The sequence below is a fragment of the Balaenoptera ricei genome, chromosome 20 (assembly GCF_028023285.1).
Source record: "Balaenoptera ricei isolate mBalRic1 chromosome 20, mBalRic1.hap2, whole genome shotgun sequence".
NCBI classification, from domain to species: Eukaryota; Metazoa; Chordata; class Mammalia; order Artiodactyla; family Balaenopteridae; genus Balaenoptera; species Balaenoptera ricei.
The window spans coordinates 21642662-21660272 of record NC_082658.1 but is presented as its reverse complement, the minus strand read 5'-3'; the positions used below and the strand labels follow the sequence as shown (position 1 = coordinate 21660272).

Here is a 17611-nt window from a genome sequence, read left to right as displayed (position 1 = left end):
GGGAAGGGGGAGGGTGCTGTGTAAGTGACAACGTGGAGCAAGGACCAGCGAAATGAGGCGTGAAGAGAGATGGCCACCACCTGAGTAGGCTGCAGGAATGCGTGTCCTCAGGGGAAGGTTAGAGCGGACAGAGAAGGAAGGTTGAGAATGGGGGGTGGGGAGAGTCAGAAAACAAGGTTTCAGAAATCCGAGGGGGATTGGAGGAGGGGTGCAAGAGAATACAGAGAGTCTTACGGGGTAAGAGATTGCAAACATGGAAGAGACAGGTCCGGGCTTCTCGTGACCACAGGCCTAGGGGCAGGGCAGGATTGCAGTGCAGTGGCGACCCTGTTGAAGGCGTCAACACCTGCTGGTCGGGCAGGCTTGAAGTGGTGAAGAGCATGGAGCCTGGCAGCCGCCTTGGATGGAGCCTCGGGCCTGCCGTCTACTTCACAACGTTACCTGGAGATGCCGCCTCCGCAAGGCTGGATAAAACTAGTTCCAGGATTTGGAGTCGCAACACGGAGAGCGCTACTTAAAAAGCCCTCCTGCCGGTAACAATTGTTGTCCTCCGGAGATAGCAATTGGTGTGGAACAGGTCGGATGACCTGGGGAGATACTGAACTGCATCTAATGGAATTCTTGGCTTAAATACTTACTTATGACCTTATTGATGTTACTAGCTATATTACTTGTATTCTGCCTATTTTACAAGATTACTGTTTCCTGCATTACTGAACGTGTGACTGAGCCGCTGATAGAAATGAGGCAGGAGCTAGATGGGCCCCAGGCCAAACAGCTGAAGTTAGTCCCCTGTGGACAGAAACTCCATAATAGCAGAAACTCCAAAACCCAGGATGATGGAGGAGGCTGGACCCTGCTCAGATAAGAGATAAAAGACCACATATTCTTCATTCTCGAAGTCAAGGAGACCTCCCCAACTACACATGTGCAGAAAGGCTCCTTGGAGGTCAAAAAGGGAGGGGGGGGGTCACCTCATAGTAAGTGATGTCAACTACCCATCGGCCTCTTCGCTAGAATCCATCTTGGCCAAGAGATGAACAGGCACACAGGGGGGGACCCTGACATATACCAAATACGGACTCAGAACCAGGCAAAGCAAGATGATTGGTCAAAGGAAACCTGGAAGAAATGCCCCATAAATGTGATTCAAACTACCACGAGGGCACGGCTCTCTCTCTGAGCCACCCGTGTGTCTATCCACACATACTGTACCCTCTTCCTCCTAATAAACACTTTACTTGTTTCACTACTTTCTGTCTTTGTGGGAATTCTTTTCAGCAAAGCCAAAGGACCAGGTCCTTGTCACTGACCGCTAATCTAGTGGCTAGGATTTGATGCTCTCACTGCCTCGACCTGACCTCAATCTCTGGCCAGGAACCAAAATCTTGCTTCGAGCTGCCACAGGCCGAGGCCATCTGAGATCAGAAATAACGATGACTTGGGGACTTGCGATGATAGATCAAATATCCAGTTCTATAAGAGCAATGATTGCAATAGTGTACCTCTAGAGGAGGGAAGGAGCAACAAGCGGGAACTGTTTCCTGGACCATAACAGACTAGTAAGACAGGCAGTCCAGGGGCTTTTGGCTATTGTTAACAGGGCCTAGTCCAGTAATAGCACATTGAGTGGCCTATCAACGAAATCCTCACCTGACCTGGGAGTGAGCATTCTTAGCAAGTGGCACAGTTTGGTTACGACATGCCCCCTTAGCCTTGGTGGAAATTAAGACTGAAAGGGAAGGGACTGTAAAATAAAGAATTACCCACCATCCAGTTCTACAAGGATCAAGTCATTAGTCTCTATAGTTGCTGACCTACCACCCACCCTGAAAGGGATTCAGGGTGGAGATCAGGATGAGGAGGAAACTGACAGAACCCGACCTCAGAGAGTTAGATATTTGCAAGAGAAAATTTTATGCACCCAGTTTCTTGCATGCTTCCCATACTTAGAAAAGCACTAACACCCTTAACTAAGATATCTGTTCCTTCTGAGTAGCTGTAACCTTTTACCAAGATGTGTGCTTGATTGCACTTACCCCTTCTCTACAATCACATATACTTATGGCTACCAAAGGGGAAAGTGAGGAGGAGAGGGAGAAATTTGGAATTTGGTATTAAGAGATACACACTACCATACATAAAAGAGTGAAACAACAAGGACCTACTGTATAACACAGGGAACTATATTCAATATCTTGTAATAACCTATAATGGAAAAGAACCTGAAAAGACTATATGATACTGTATAATATATACAGCGTGTATATATATCTGAAAAGGAATATATATTATATATCTGAAGAACATATAATAAAAAGCAAATAAATATATCTGAATCACTTTGCTGTACACCTGAAACATTGTAAATCAACTATACTTCAATTAAAAACAAAAAGTATCACATGGGACTTCCCTGGCGGTCCAGTGGGTAAGAGTCGGCGCTCTCACTGCGGAGGGCCCGGGTTCAATCCCTGGTGGGGGAACTAAGATCCCAAATCCCACAATCCCGCAAGCCACGCGGCCCGGGGGTGGGGCGGGGGAGGAAAGTACGTTACCTCTTCGCAACAGTCCTCAGGGGCTTCGGAAAGACCGTCTCCCCGGTTATAACCCTCAGGTGGGCTCGAAGAAAATTTCCCGTTTCCTTCTTAGATTGACTATTGATTCATTGTTTTGTCGGCACACCTTTCAGCGTCCCTTCACCCCCACCCCTCATCCAGACAATTTCCCCCGCACGTAGATTCCTCCCCCCCCCCCCGCCCGCCCCCGCGGCTGCCTCGCCCCGTGCCCGCGCTGTCAGGCTCACGTGGCCAACCTCCACCTCCTAACCACTCTGGGCTGCACCTGTGCCACTGAACTGACCGTAGGGGGCAAAAAACACAGCCAGGCTGATGGGGCTCCCCTTATCTCTCAGTATCCAGGGAAAAATAGACATGCACATTTGCTCTCCGGGACCCAGTAGGCCCTGACACAAGAAGGACCTGCTTTGTTTCGTCTTGTTTTTCCTTATATTTAAGTCTTTTTGTGAATAACTGATAGAAGGGAAAATAAAGGACTGTGGGAAACGACGTTATTAAAATTTGACCCTAGAACTTAAACATAGCCAACTCATGTGCGTATGCGTCCGTACAACAGTAAGATGACGTTAGGTGGTGGGTGGGTGTCCACTCGTAAAAATCTTTCAACGTACCTGTATGTTTGGGGAAAAAGTTGAGAAGAAAAAGAAATGCTGGAAAGCAAAACCTGGTAGAACTCTGTGCGTCTCTCTCGCTCTGGGCGTTTCCCGGGAAAGCAGGCGGAAGGAGCTTTCCGGGTACGCGCTTGTTTCGGTTCCACCGCGAGAGGGCGCACACGGGGAGCAGGAAACGGGCGCGCTTGTGGGCGGGGCATGCAAATTGCTTGGCTGTTTGGGGGAGGCATGGGAGAATAGAAAGCCTAAAAGCCCCCAATAAGTTAAAGGATCTGACAAACTAGGTATGTGTTACAAGTTGTGGCACTAGGGTACTGTGAAGTCTAGGGAAGAGGGCGGGCATTCGTGTGAGGATGAGTTTCCTCACCGTGAGCTGAAAGGCGAGAGAGAAGAGGGGTGTGCTGGCGAAGGGGGTGACGACGGTATCGCTTCTCGGCCTTTTGGCTAAGATCAAGTGTAGTATCTGTTCTTATCAGTTTAATATCTGATACGTCCTCTATCCGAGGACAATATATTAAATGGATTTTTGGAGCAGGGAGTTGGAATAGGAGCTTGCTCCGTCCACTCCACGCATCGACCTGGTATTGCAGTACTTCCAGGAACGGTGCACCCCCTTACGGGGGGGACCAGAGAGGTGTGCAAAGGAAGAGAAGTATATTTCTTCAGATTTACGAAGTTACATATGTCTTACTTCTGCAGAATTAAGTATACCTTACTTCCTCGGCATTACAACATTATATATAATACATATCTTACTTCTTCAGATGCGGTGAGCAGCGCTGCACTAGGTACTCCTCTCACGTCTGAACTAGCGCGCTCTTCGCTGAGGAAGTGCTACTGGTTTTCTACGTGCTGCGCTTGCGGGGAAGTGGGTTGAGCCTTTGGCCGTGCCTGCCCGCGTGGAAAACTCCCCGCTCCTTCGTGGACCGCGTCATGGTGGCAGCTGCTGCTGCTTCGTGGTCACTTGTTCGGCTCCGGCAGCGAAGAGACAAACGCTTCCGTGCTTGGGGAGGCTCTAGCCGTATGCGGGTGGGGGGCCCCGGAAGCTGGGCTCGGCCCCCCTAACTCATGCTCATCGGCTGCGTTTCTGTCCCGTCCACAAGGCAAGCAGGCGCCCTGGAGCGCCCCTTTTTTTCTTGACAGGTAGCGATTAGCCGGTAGCCCCACGCGCGCCACTCGTTCGAGGTTACAGCCGCTCCCACCGAAACTGAGCCCACCTTCCTCGCAGCAGCGGCTGCCCCCCTACAGCTTCGTCCGTTAACCGCTCCAGGCTATACTGCACGCACGCGCGCTGCCGACACAATCCCGTGCGGCGGCGGCGCAGTGCAGAGGTGTGGACCCAAGCGGCGCACAGGACCGAGGTCGCAGACGGGTGAGGGAGGAGGAGTGGGGTCGACCGCTGCACTTCCCAGCAGCCACGGGTGAGAGCGATCGCTCCTCAGGCTGCGGCTTTAGTCGTGTCTTCCTGTTCCCCCACGCGCCCGCAGTGCCAGGGACGCGCGGAGGCAGTGGGCGTGTGGAAACGACGTGGCACAGCTACGCAGGGCAGCCCTCGGATGCCTGAGGTAGGACAGGGGCCAGTAAGCTACCTTGCGGACGGCAGAGCGGAGGGTAAGTGACACAGCAGAGTCTCTACCGCTGCGGTGGAAGCATCAGCTCACGCACGTGCTGGGCAGCAAGGGGCGGTGAGACTGCAGCTGTACCGGCGGCGGCGGCGGGAGGGAACTCAGGAAGGAAGTGACGCCAGCGCCCGCTGCCACCCTCTGTGGGAGGGGGCAATTAACCTGCCCAGCGTCACGCTGCGCCCGCGTGTAGGTCGAGTTGGAACTCACTGCCGCTTAGCGCTAGCGCGGCGCCGGGCGGCCTCAGCGGGCGCGCTCGCTCCACCGCAGTGGCAGCGCTGGGGTGTAGGTTGTGAGATCGGGCTTCACAGCGGCAGGGGAGAAAGACAAGAGAAGAGAGGCCGGGGGGAGGGGGGGGGCCTGTATTTCTCGCGCCTTATTAGGTCCACTTCCTTTTTTTTTTTTTTCTTTTCTCCATTCTTCCTGTAGCACTCTGATGAGAAGGTACTCTGCCCCCGCTGAGGAAGTGGACGGAGGTCCCTGCGGAGGAGCTGAGTCTTCTCCACAACGAAGAAAACAAAAGAAAACAACAGTACTGAACCCACACTGCGTCGAGGAAGAAATAGACTGCTGCCAGGAAAGAGGAACGCGTCTCTCAGTCTACGTCGGGCGTAGGTCGACAGAGCCTACCGCACGTTGGCAACGGGAAGAGGAGAAGGTGCTCCTACAGCCTCCTTCTGCCTCTTCCCCACCCCGCTGCCTCGGCAAGCTCTAGGGCGCTTGGGCTTCAGTGGAGAGAAAAACCAGTATGCACTGCCTGGCGTGCCACCTCTGGTCAAGATTGCAGGCTCCAGGAGCCAACCCGCGTTTTCCCCTCAAACGAAGCACGGAAAAGTAGATCAGAGAACTTCCCCGGGCACCAGGCTCCCACAAGCGGGAAACCAATTAAAAAAACAGCCTCTGCACCCATGCTAAAACTTAAAAATCACAACGTGGAAGCCGCTATCTGCTTTTCACACAGTGGTTGCAGGGCGCCTGCTTGCTTTGCGGACGGGGCAGGAACGCATGCCGATTGGGCATGAGTTACGGGGGCCGAGCCCACCTTACGAGGTCCAACCCCCCGCATACGGCTAGAGCCTTCTCCAGCACGGAAGCGTTTGTCTCTTCGCTGCCGGAGCCGAACAAGTGACCACGAAGCAGCAGCTGCCACCATGACGCGGCCCACGAAGGGGCGGGGGGTTTCTGCACGTGCAGGCACAGCGGAAGACTGTCAACCCACTTCCCTGCAGGCGGGGCCCGTAGAAATGTCAATAACACTTCCTCAATAAGGAGAGCGCTAGCACAAACACGACAGTAGAACCTACTACAGCACCAGTCAGCGCCATGTGAAAAAGTGAAAGGTAAGTTTGTATTCCCGCAACGCTCATACTGAAAAAATGTACTTCTCTTTCTTTGCACACTTTTCTGGTCCCCAAAGGGGGTGCACCGTTCCTGGAAGTACTGCAATACCAGGTCGATGCGTGGAGTGGACGGAGCAAGCTCCTACTCCAACTCCCTGCTCCAAAAATCCATTTAATATATTGTCCTCGGATAGAGGACGTATCAGATATTAAACTGATAAGAACAGATACTACACTTGATCTTAGCCAAAAGGCCGAGAAGCGATACCACCTTTCTCCCTCTGGCCGTTGCCGTCCTCCCTTCATCCCTATTCAAGCCACGGTGAGCGCCCTCATCCTCACGCCTCGTCTGACTCCTTTTGCGTCATCCACAGTGCTATCACTAGAGACCTGTGCAGACTTTCTGTTCTCTACCTTTGTGGGGAGAAATTCTGTGTACTTGATTGTCCCGTCATTCCCGCGCCGAACAGCCATTTCTAATCTGCATGCTCCGCCTTCTGTCGCCCGAGGACGCGCGGCTACCGCGGGCGGACTCCACCCTCCCCCTCCGGACCGGCTCCTCGCGCCCGGAACCCAGGCCGGACCCGGAGCCCGCCTCCTGGCCTCCTGGCCGGTGCACGTCCTGCCGCAGACCCGAGACAGGGGCGGCAGCCGGAGAATGCGAGGGGAGCGCTGACACGGTAGCAGCTGTCACGGTTCGAGCCCCAGAAATCAAGAACTTGCTTTTGCCCACTGCTCTTCCCCCACGCACGCACTGCACATTCAACAACCGTTCAATGAGTAAGAGCGCCTCCTCCACGCTTAGCCAGTGCCCGACACACGCCACGATTACGGCGGCTCGTCAGCCGCCGCCGCCGCCGCCGCCACCGCCACCACCACCACACCCACCTCGCCCCTCCTTGCTCGGGGCCGCTCTGCTCGCGTCGGTGTTCTCTCGCCCGTCTTCTGCCCGACGGTTCGGGTCCCCTGGGGGGGGGCGGGGGGGGCGTCCTGAGAAGGGATGTCCTGGGTGACAGTCGTTGGAATGCAACACTGCCCGTCGCAAATCAATAACTTAGCATCTCCGTTTTCGCAGCGTGATTCACTCCCGCGGAGTTTGCTCAAATCGACGTGCACGGACTGAAGGGCCTGCGAATCGCGCCCGGCCCCCGTGCACGGCGCTCTGCGGGGGCCGGTCGCGTGCCCTTGTGCCCTCACGGTGGTGCAGGGCCGTCGCGGTCCCAGCCATCCTCGCTGCAACGGAGCCTGGAAGCTCGGGAGATCACGAACGGTGACCGGAAGAGCAGGGCAGGCGTTCCCCGGCAGCGCCTCTTTCCCCAGCCTCGCCAACAACCCCACGTGGCATCAAACCTGCGAATGCTTTTTTGGTGCGGGGTGGGGAAAGGCGGAGGGGTCGATCTCATAGGTGAAAATGGTACCTCGGCGTAGTTTGGATTTGCAGTTTTCTAATCTTGGGTAAATAAGGTTGAGCGTCCTCTCCTGTTTCAGAGACGCCTTTATTTTCTCTCTGTGAGCTAACTCCTTGTTGGGGGTCTTCGGCCCTTTTCCTCCTGGATTCTCGGATGGGCCTTATCCTAAGGGCGTGGATCTGCAACTTACACATTCAGGGGACTGGCCCTTTGTCTGTAATGGAAGCGGTGACCATTTTCTCCTGTTGGATATCTGGCTTTGGCTTTACTTAAGGTGATGATTCCATTGCTTCAAGGTTTCATGGAAAGTTGTTTTTATATCATCATATGTATCAATTAAAAACATATCTTTCAGATTTTGAGTCGAAAGGACTTATAATTTCCTAAATCTTCCTCTAGGTTTTCTTCTTCTTCTTCTTCTTTTAAATAAATTTATTTATTTATTTACTTTTTGGCTGCATTGCGTCTTCGTTGCTGTGCGCGGGCTTTCTCTAGTTGCATTGAGCGGGGGCTACTCTTTGTTGCGGTGCGCAGGCTTCTCATTGCAGTGGCTTCTCTTGTTGTGGAGCACAGGCCCTAGGCGTGCGGGCTTCAGTAGTTGTGGCACGTGGGCTCAGTAGTTGTGGCTCGCGGGCTGTAGAGCGCAGGCTCAGTAGTTGTGGCACACGGGCTTAGTTGCTCCGCGGCATGTGGGATCTTCCCGGACCAGGGCTCGAACCCGTGTCCCCTGCATTGGCGGGCGGATTCTTAACCACGGCGCCACGGGGGAAGTAAGTCCCTCAATCCATATTTCTTGAATGAATAAACCCCAATGTATACTGTTCATTGGAATCTGATCTCGTGCTGCGGGGGGGATGCCTTGGTAGGAGAGGTGTATGTCGAATGCTTCTACTAGCGCCCTCTTTGCCTTTCCACACTCTACCCCTAGGTAATCCCAAGACTGGAAAGTTCAAATAAAATGATCATCCACTGGATTAATCATGTTTTAAATTTTTCTATAATTTACGATGCTTTGACATCTTGAGGGCCTGCTGGCCTGGAAGAGACTGCCCCTCCCAGGACTAACTAATTCCTAGAAATGCAACCTGCTTGCTTTGGGAGCCTGCCGTTCACGTGCAAAGCAATCTTCCAACACCCGTATCTGCAACTGCCTCCTCTAGTTACTCTCACACTCCAGCTAGTATTTCCCCTGCCCTCTCTCACCCCAGGGCCCGGTACCTCACAACTAGAGAACAGCCCTGTAGCCCAAAGCTCACCGAATGCTATTCTAATGGTCCAATCCGAACCTTGCTCAAACTTGCCTACCCTGCTGCCTCTGCCCATTCTTCCCACCCTCCCCTCCCCTCCCCTCCCCTCCCCTCCCCTCCCCTCCCCTCCCCTCCCCAGGACGATAAAGGCCATATACTCTCCTCTCCTGCCTCCCAACCAAGCAGGCCAGGCCGAGTCCCCCATGTGGCTCGCTGCAGGGTGTGGCGTGCCCTCTTCTCTTGGGAACTGTAAGTAATAAAACTCCTTCAGTGGCACTGACCTCTCCTTGTCAGTCAGTCAGCTGTATACAGTACAACCAACCCACACACCTAAGTGAAAAGCCCATCACTTTTTTTTTTTTTTTTTTAATATAAATGTATTCATTTATTTATTTTTGGCTGCGTTGGATCTTCGTTGCTGCTCGGGGGCTTGCTCTCGTCGCGGCGAGCGGGGGTTACTGGTCGTTGCGGTGCGCGGGCTTCTCATTGCGGTGGCTTCTCTTGTTGCGGGCTCGAGGCGTGCGGGCTGCAGTAGCTGCAGCACGCAGGTTCAGTAGTTGTGGCACACGGGCTTAGTGGCTCCGGGGCCTGTGGGATCTTCCTGGACCAGGGCTCGAACCCGTGTCCCCTGCACTGGCAGGCGGATTGTTAACCACTGAGCCACCAGGGAAGCCCGGAAAGCCCATCATTTAAACCTACATTCCGGGTGGATCTTCGTGGCTCTCAGCGGGAGCTGCCCTCTCGCTCGATCCTTTTCTGCCTGTGGATATTGACATCAGGAACCATGAGGACAGGAGTAATGCTGGAGACACCAAAAGAAGCCGGGGAAAGTAGAGACGGAAGACAGAAGACTCAAGTTACTGTTTTCCTTGTGCCTTGAGGGTGGCGTGGAAACGGTCTGGGAACAGCAAGAGGAAGCTTGGATACCCTCTCCGCTCCTTTCCTAGTTTCTACAGACGGAGGAATGGGGGAGAGAGGCCCCGTGAGAAGGCTGTGGGGCAGAAACTATGCCCTCCGGAGCACGCCAAGTTTGAGCAAAAGCACAAAACTCCACTTAAAAAGAAGGCAGAAAAGAGAAGAAATTCTTAGCCCAAGAACAGGGTTTAAAACATGGCAGAAATGAGAGAAAAATGGAGAAAGGGACGTTCAGTTACTAAGCGGAAAAGAAACGGAGAGAAACGGCAAGGTGAATGCGAAAACAGCTACCGCACACAGAGGCATAGTAGGGCAGTCAGTTTCTGCTGATCGTTGGTCTGTCTGCCAAACAGCACGATGAACCCTCCCAACGCTGAAAAGTGGGAACTCGTGAGAGAGTTCTCTCTATCCTAGCAGTTCGTCTCTCAAGCCGACCAACTCCAACTACTCTTTCTTCTGCAGATACCACCTGTCTCATAGGAACAAGCCTACAAGAGAAACAGACGCAAAAAGTTCTTAAGAGCCACTCAGACAGAAAGAGCTTCGCTAAAGCAGCGTATAGGGACAGACAAACACAGAGCTCTTACTCTTCAAACATCAGTTACTATCCCCGGGGGTGGGGGGCATGCACCAGGCCAGGAAACACTGCAATACCAAGTCGATGCGTGGAGTGGACGGAGCAAGCTCCTACTCCAACCCCCAGCTCCAAAAATCCATTTAATATGTTGTTCTCGGATAGAAAACGTATCAGATATTAAACTGATAAGAACAGATACTACACTTGATCTTAGCCAAAAGGCCGAGAAGCGATACCCAGCCACCTGCCATCGCTGTCACCGTCCTCCTCTCATCCATATTCGACTCAGTGTGACCCCTGTCACTGCTCACTCGAGGTCTCACTTCCTTTGCTTCGGTGACAATACTGTGGGTGGCACTACACCACACTCTCGTGCAGATTTTTTATTCTCTACATTGTAGAAGAGGAATTCTGGATCTGTTGCAGCTTCGTCGTTCTCGGGCTGAAGCGCCATTTCTGATTTGCATGCCCCGCCCAAGGGGGGCGCGGCTCCGGCGGGCTGACCTTATCCTCTGGGCTGCTGCGGGGGAGCTCTTCTTTGGCATCAATGCAAGCGGACACAAAAGACCGAACCGTAGGGGATTCCGGGTGGGCGGCTAGAGGGGGCTGTGGGAGGAGCCGTCGGCTGAGAGTTTTCCTGAAGACGAGGTCGCAAGACACATTCGCTAGAAACGCCCAGACTGCATATGTGTTCAATAGGCCTCCGCTTCGTAGGGTCGGGTGGGGGACTCATTCTGAGTCCGGGGAGCGGAAGATCTAGAGGGGGGCTTCCCAGGGCCGGTGGGTTCATCCCCCTGCCAGGCGGAAGGCGGATGGCCCACAGTGGGGAAGGGAGGAGGTGTGTGGATGTGGAGGGCCGGGCTGAGCAGCTGGAGGGATTCTCTCCAACTCAAGCGCCTGCGTCCGTCGGTGCTTCTACGAATGAACCCAGATGCCGGGCTTCCTACAGAAAGCTTCCTCTGCCTGAGACCTCCTTTCCCTACACCTCCTCCTCACCTGTCTAATTCTTAACGCAGAGCCTCTGGGCTCCGCTTGGGCTTCAGCTGCCCCAGCAAGCCTTCCTCGTGGGCTCTTCCGCACCCCACCCCACCCCACCCCACCCCACCCCAGGATGATTGCGGCCCTCCTTTGTATTTCATCCCACCCCGGACTTCAAGTCCACCATTCACCACTCGTTGGGGGCAGTCCTTTATCTCCGCCACTGAAATCTGAGATCCTTGAGGGCGGCGACCCTCGTCAGCACTTAACCTCTGTATCCCAGCACTAGCCCAGTGCCCGGCCTGTAGGAGGTGCACAGGAAACGTTTGTTGAGTGAACAAAAGGTGTGCAAAACAGACTGAATCGGGGAAGCACTTAGGAGGGTCCTGGCCCGATCCAGGGCTGAAGAGGGGAAGATCTGGCCTGGGGTGGCAGGACACCAGAGAGGAGAGTGACTGCCAGGGACGCTCTGGGCATCAAGGACCGTAAATAAATTAAGGCCTCTGGCAAAGCGGGGATAAAGTTTCGCAGCGGCAACGCTTCTCTGTGGCAAAGGCTGCAGGCTGCCCAGGCAGCGTAAACCTTTTCCATCCCCCTTCCTAACAGAGCTTCACTTTAGTTGGGGAGTTTCTATTTCTTTCACTGGATCTCAGAAGAGCTAGAAGGTATCACTGATGTAGGACTGAAACCCAGTGGGTCGTTTCACCCTGCCGCAGGGAAAGCCTGATGGCGGGGGCTGCCTGAGCCCTTCCCAGAGCCCGCCCCTCTGCCGAGCGCTCCGTGTGTATTAACTCATTTGATTCTCCCCATAACTCCACGGGGTGGGTATTAGTATTATTATCCGGGGCCAAGACTAGGTGAGGCCAGTGAGAAACTAGCCTTCGGGGCGGGGAGGTGGGGGGACATTTAAGGGAGTGCCGCCCCGAAACGCTCTTCAGCAATCAAGATAAGTACTATTTTGATACAATTCATCTTACCTGGATTCTAAGATAATCGAGAGATTTATTTTGATTACTGGGTTTTTGGTGCTCCCTGAAATTTTTTGGCCAAGACAAGCGCCTCACTCGTTTCCCTCCACTCTCATCCCCATTCTGTTGACCTGAGCTGTCACAGCCACTAGCCACTCGCAGCTGGGGAGCGCTAGGAAGGTGGTTCCTCCTAATCCATATGTGCTGTTAAGTGTAAAATACACATGGGCTTGCAAAGGCTTAGTATTAAAAACTGTCAAATATCTCCGTAATTTCCGTATTAATTACGTGTTGAAGTGATATTTCAGATATCTGTTTTTGTTTTTTGTTCTATTTTTGTGGCCGCGCCGCAGCTCCCGGTAACCCCGACCAGGAATCAAATCCGGCCGCCCCCCCCACCGCCACCCCCCCCCCACCCCCGACTCCTAACCACTGGACCGCCAGGGAACTGCCAAAGTATCTTGAGTTAAAGAAAACATTAAACTGAATTTCACTCGTTTCTCTTTATTTTTTAACGTGCCTAAGAATATTTAAAGTTAAGAATATTTAAAGTGTGTGAGGGAATTCCCTGGCGGCCCAGTGGTTAGGACTCGGCGCTTTCACTGCGGGGGGGCGGGGCCCGGGTTCCATCCCTGGTCGGGGAACTGGGATCCCGCAAGCCACGCGGCGCTGTTAAAGACTGAAGTGCTGCTGAGAGGCCAAGCAACTTGCCTAAGGTCACACAGCTAATGTGAAACAAAGTCAGGATTTGCATTCAAGCATCTCACTAAACACTGGGGCCTCGGTTTTTTTTTAATTGGGGATCATGATTTTTTAACTGGGGATAATGATAATGCTTCTCTGATTAGGGGACTTGTGAAGCTACGCGTGGAAATGCAAGCCCATGGGAATGTCTTGATAAGTACACTCTAGGGAAAGTCACTTCTTTGCCTGTAAAACAGAAATAATTCCATTTTACAGTGCTGTCAACTATCTCCACCTACCCACCCGGAGCTATTCCTGTTTCACATCCCACTTCACCTGGTCTTATTTCTCTGCCGGCTGCCAAGTCGTTATTGACACCTATGATTGTCACGTGGCATAGTTATACACATAGATACGGACACACAGACACATAGGTATGTAGGTCTACTCACGCATATACAGATATGAGTGCTGTACTGCTTTTCACCTTGATGGTAAAGGCTTTGTTTGCTGCTCTTTCCTCAGCACCTGTGGTAGTGCTCCGTATGTACTTGGCACTCGGTGAATATTTGTTGCACGAATGGATGAAGGTCAAATGAGACAATGTGTGATGTGCTTGACAAGGCTCTTCAGGCCCCCCCCCCCCCATCCCATGAGCCCTGTTCAGATCTGTGTGCATCAGACCACCTTCTGCTCAACTCATTTGGCTTCCCTGAGAAGGGGTGGCTGTGGTCCAAACACCCCAACCATCTGTTCATCTCTCACTGGCCTCCTCCTTGTCCTGCTTGGTGTTCTGGCCATCTGGGCCGGTGTCTTAAGTCCCCATCCTGGGTTGGAGGCGCCCTGAGGGCAGGAATGGCTTCTGGCCTGCCTCTGTCTACTCCCAGCACCTGCCCCGGGGTGTCACATCACTTACAGGTGATTTATGACAAAACAAGTAAGAATAAATATTTGCAACCCCAATCACAGAAAAAGTACTTATCTTTCTAACACATAACGAGCTCCTAGAAGTTATTATAAAAGAACAACCATTCAATAGGGAAAAAATGGGTGAAGGCCAGGCACAGAAGTATTTTCCATGTCACAGAAAATAAAAAGTGGCTCTAAATAAATTCCCTCATCTCCCCCCCCCCCCCCCATTCTTATCCTCCCGCCCGGGCCCGCTGGCTGCCCTGACCGGGACAGTCTGGTCAGCTTCCAGGTCAGGAGGCCAACATGAGCGTTGCATCAAGGAGTTCCAGTCCAGAGGCCAAGAAACCGTTCGTGGGGCTCAGATCTGCTCACCGACGGTTTGTTAGTGCCTCTGTGTGTGAGCCAGGCACTGCTTATGGCACATTCCTGGTCACAATCTCATTTTACCTTTACAGTACCCTGAGGAAGTGTTATCACCCCCAAGTCTCAGAGGGGAGAGAGGCTGCCTGACTCACCCACGATGCTTCCAAAGGTCTTCCAAGGGCAGAGGTCTTCCCCCGAGGCCAGGCAGCCAACGGTCAGGCACAACCCTTGGCTCATCCATTCTTCTCTCTGGCAATGATTTGCTGAGTGCCTCTGACAAGCCAGAGCTGTTAAGAGTTTGGGGTTATAATAACAGATCTCTGTTGTAGATTTACAGGAGAACATTGAAAGTACTCATCGTCAGGGAGAATATACAGCCTTTAGGGTCACTTTCTAGTAATCGGTTCTAGGCCCTTGCTGCTCAAAGTGCGGTCTGTGACCAGCAGCATCCGCATCGCCCAGGAGCTGGTGAGAAACGCAGGATGCAGGCACCAAGTCAGACCTCCGGTCTTAGTTTGATGGGGCTGCCAGGGCTGCCAAAACAAAATGCCACAGGCTCGTGGCTTAAAGAACTGAAATGTATTTTCTCACCGTGCTGGAGAGACTGGAAGTCCCCGATCAGGGTGCCAGCGTGGCAGGGTTCTGGGGAGATCCCTCTCTTGGCTTGCAGATGGCGGACTTCCCTCCCTCTCCTCACGTGTTAGATAGAGAGAGAAAGAACAAGCGCGCTGGTGCCCCCACTCATTGGGGAGCTAATCCCAACAAGAGGGCCCCACCCCTCCTGACCTCTTCTTAACCTCATTGGCCCCAGAGGCCTCCCCTCCCACTAGGGCTTCAAGATACGAACTTTGGGGGCACAATTCAGTCCGTGACCCCTACTGAACAAGAATCTGCATTCCAGTAAGGGCCACCGGGGAGCCCTGTGCACATTAAAGATGGAGAAGCACTGACTTTGTAAGTCACATACACTGGAAAAGAAATGGCACTGGGTGGTCAATGGGTACATATTACTCTGTATGTTTTCTGGGGAAGACTACACTGGCTTCCTGGGCCACACTAACAGCTATGAGACATAGAGGACTGTGTGTGTGCCAGTCCCTTGGCTGAGCACTTCACACATTTCATCTTACTTAATTCTCATGATAACACCAGGAGATAAGTATCTCCATCCCCTTTTACAGAAAAAGACGTTGAAGCTGACAAGAGATGAGAGCAGTGTGCCCACGGCCTTACGGGGGGTCTACGCTAAGGCCAGGCCTGCAACTGCTCTCCCACGTCAGTGATGGCGGTAAGGTGGTCCCCCGACCAGCAACATTCTCAGCCCCTGAGAACGTGTTAGAAAGACACAGTCGTGGGCCTCAGAGCCCGAGACCCACTGAATCACAAACTCCAGAAAGAGATCTCAGCACTCAGCCCCTGAGAACGTGTTAGAAAGACACAGTCGTGGGCCTCAGAGCCCGAGACCCACTGAATCACAAACTCCAGAAAGAGATCTCAGCACTCGGTCTCATTTACGGTTGGCGTTGTGTCTGCACGGCTGTGCGCCGGTTTTTTCCGGGCGCAGACCACTCTTTCTCTTTCACCGTGGTGAACGAAAAAAGAGCCAAACCACACAGAGACAAAGCAGGGGGCACAAGGGGCACAGTCAGCTGCGGCTCGTTGGGCTTCCTCTCCAAACAAGAAAGCAGCCGCCCCCAACGCTGCCCAGTGGGGAACTCGTGGAAAAGTTCCCTGTAAGAGTGTTTTCCCTCCCTCTTCCCCAGCTAGACTTATTCCTTTCTGAAGAAAACGCGAACACCCGTAACGTATACACATCGACCTCCAAGGACGAACCCAACCCAAGGAACTTTGAAAACACTACTGAGAAGCAAAAAAACAAAAACACTTAAAACTCTCCGCAAACGTGGAAAATCTACTAACCAACCGGGTAACACACAAAAAACAGAAACACGGCTCTTATCTTTTTGAACTCGAGGTATATTCCCCCGGAGGGGTGCACCACTCCTGGAAGCACTGCAATACCAGGTCGATGCGTGGAGTGGACGGAGCAAGCTCCCACTCCAACTCCCGGCTCCAAAAATCCGTTTAATATGTTGTTCTCGGATAGAGAACGTATCAGATGTTAAACTGATAAGAACAGATACTACACTTGATCTTAGCCAAAAGGCCGAGAAGCGATACCCAGCCACCTGGCTTCACTGTCACCGTCCTCCTCTCATCCATATTGGACTCAGTGTGACCCCTGTCACTGCTCACTCGAGGTCTCACTTCCTTTGCTTCAGTGACAGTACTGTGGGTGGCACCACACCACACTCTCGTGAAGAGTTTTTATTCTCTACATCGTGGAAGAGGAATTCTGTACCTGCGGCAGCTTCGTCGTCCTCGGGCTGAAGCGCCATTTTCAATTTGCATGCCCCGCCCTTTCCGCGCGGGTAGGTGGAGCCGCGCGGGTTGATCGGCCCAGTCCTCGGCACCGCCTCTGCGCGCATGAGCGGAGGCTGGGCTGGGGCGGACCTCTTCTTTGGCACCAGCTCTCGCGTAAAGACAGAATTCAGGGGAATTGGGGTTGGGAGAATAGAGGAGGGCGTCTGTGGAATTGATGTGCAGCAGACTGGTCCGAGTACGAAAAACGTCATCTGGTCTTCACTGTGAAGACAATAGGGTCCCACGGGCTGGCTCTGTCCAGGCCGAAGACCCAGTCGAAGGCTGGGAGTCCAGGAGTGCCTGTCCGGTGTCGCCTGGCAGGGGCTGCAGAGAGAACTTGGGACCCGAGATCGCGCCCTGCGAGCACTGCTGCCCTGGTTGTCAGGACCCCCGCCCTGCCCCCGCTGCAGGCCACTAGGGCAAGCTCCTTCACCTCCAGAGCCTTAATTCCCCAGCTGAGAAGTGGAAACCTTAGTGCCTACCGTGTGGGGCTGAGGGAGTATAAAGGGAGCTAATGAGGCGACCTTGGTTTGGTAGTCTAGAATGTGGGCCCTAGGGTCCAACGAGGTTCCAGTGAAGGCGTCATGGCCGTGACACTGAAACAACTGAGCAACTGTATTGCCTGTAACAACACAATAGGAAACATTTATTGTTTGGGCCGGGCTTTGCGCTACGTGCTTTCCTTATATCAGACTTTCAAAGTTTACCTACAGATGGAGCGGTTGACACAGAGAGGGTGAGCAACTTTGCCCCAGACTACACAGCTAGTTGGCGGAAGAGGTCGGATCCATCCATGAAGAGCACGGGACCTAGAAGAGGGCACCAAAAGAAAGAGAAGTTGTTCTTGTGTGTCCCGCCCACTATGAGAGTAAGTGTTGCTGAGCCTGACACACAGGTCTGTCTGAAGAGAGACAGGAACGAGCTGTCTGGTGCAGCGGTTAAGAGCAGACACTGGGAACACCTCGTCTCTAACCCCTCTCTA

The 17611-nt window shown here is 53.1% G+C and overlaps 1 long non-coding RNA gene and 4 other non-coding genes across 6 annotated transcripts; 2 read left to right on the top strand and 3 right to left on the bottom strand.

The window, feature by feature from the left end:
- Nucleotides 1–3614: 3614 nt before the first annotated feature.
- LOC132356280 (U2 spliceosomal RNA) lies at nt 3615–3805 on the top strand. The gene has a single exon (XR_009499804.1). It is a non-coding gene; the product is annotated as a U2 spliceosomal RNA (small nuclear RNA).
- Nucleotides 3806–4272: 467 nt separating this feature from the next.
- On the top strand, nt 4273–7949 carry LOC132355110 (uncharacterized). 2 transcript variants are annotated; one of them, XR_009499530.1, is made up of 4 exons: nt 4273–4562; nt 4678–4801; nt 5242–6152; nt 7228–7949. It is a non-coding gene; the product is annotated as an uncharacterized LOC132355110 (long non-coding RNA). The 2 variants fall into 2 exon arrangements; XR_009499529.1 differs by having other exon boundaries at nt 4273–4801.
- LOC132356285 (U2 spliceosomal RNA) lies at nt 6228–6418 on the bottom strand. Its single transcript, XR_009499808.1, has one exon. It is a non-coding gene; the product is annotated as a U2 spliceosomal RNA (small nuclear RNA).
- Nucleotides 7950–10343: 2394 nt separating the features above from the next.
- Nucleotides 10344–10534, bottom strand: LOC132356289 (U2 spliceosomal RNA). The gene has a single exon (XR_009499812.1). It is a non-coding gene; the product is annotated as a U2 spliceosomal RNA (small nuclear RNA).
- A 5659-nt stretch (nt 10535–16193) lies between these two features.
- On the bottom strand, nt 16194–16384 carry LOC132356287 (U2 spliceosomal RNA). Its single transcript, XR_009499810.1, has one exon. It is a non-coding gene; the product is annotated as a U2 spliceosomal RNA (small nuclear RNA).
- Nucleotides 16385–17611: the final 1227 nt, after the last annotated feature.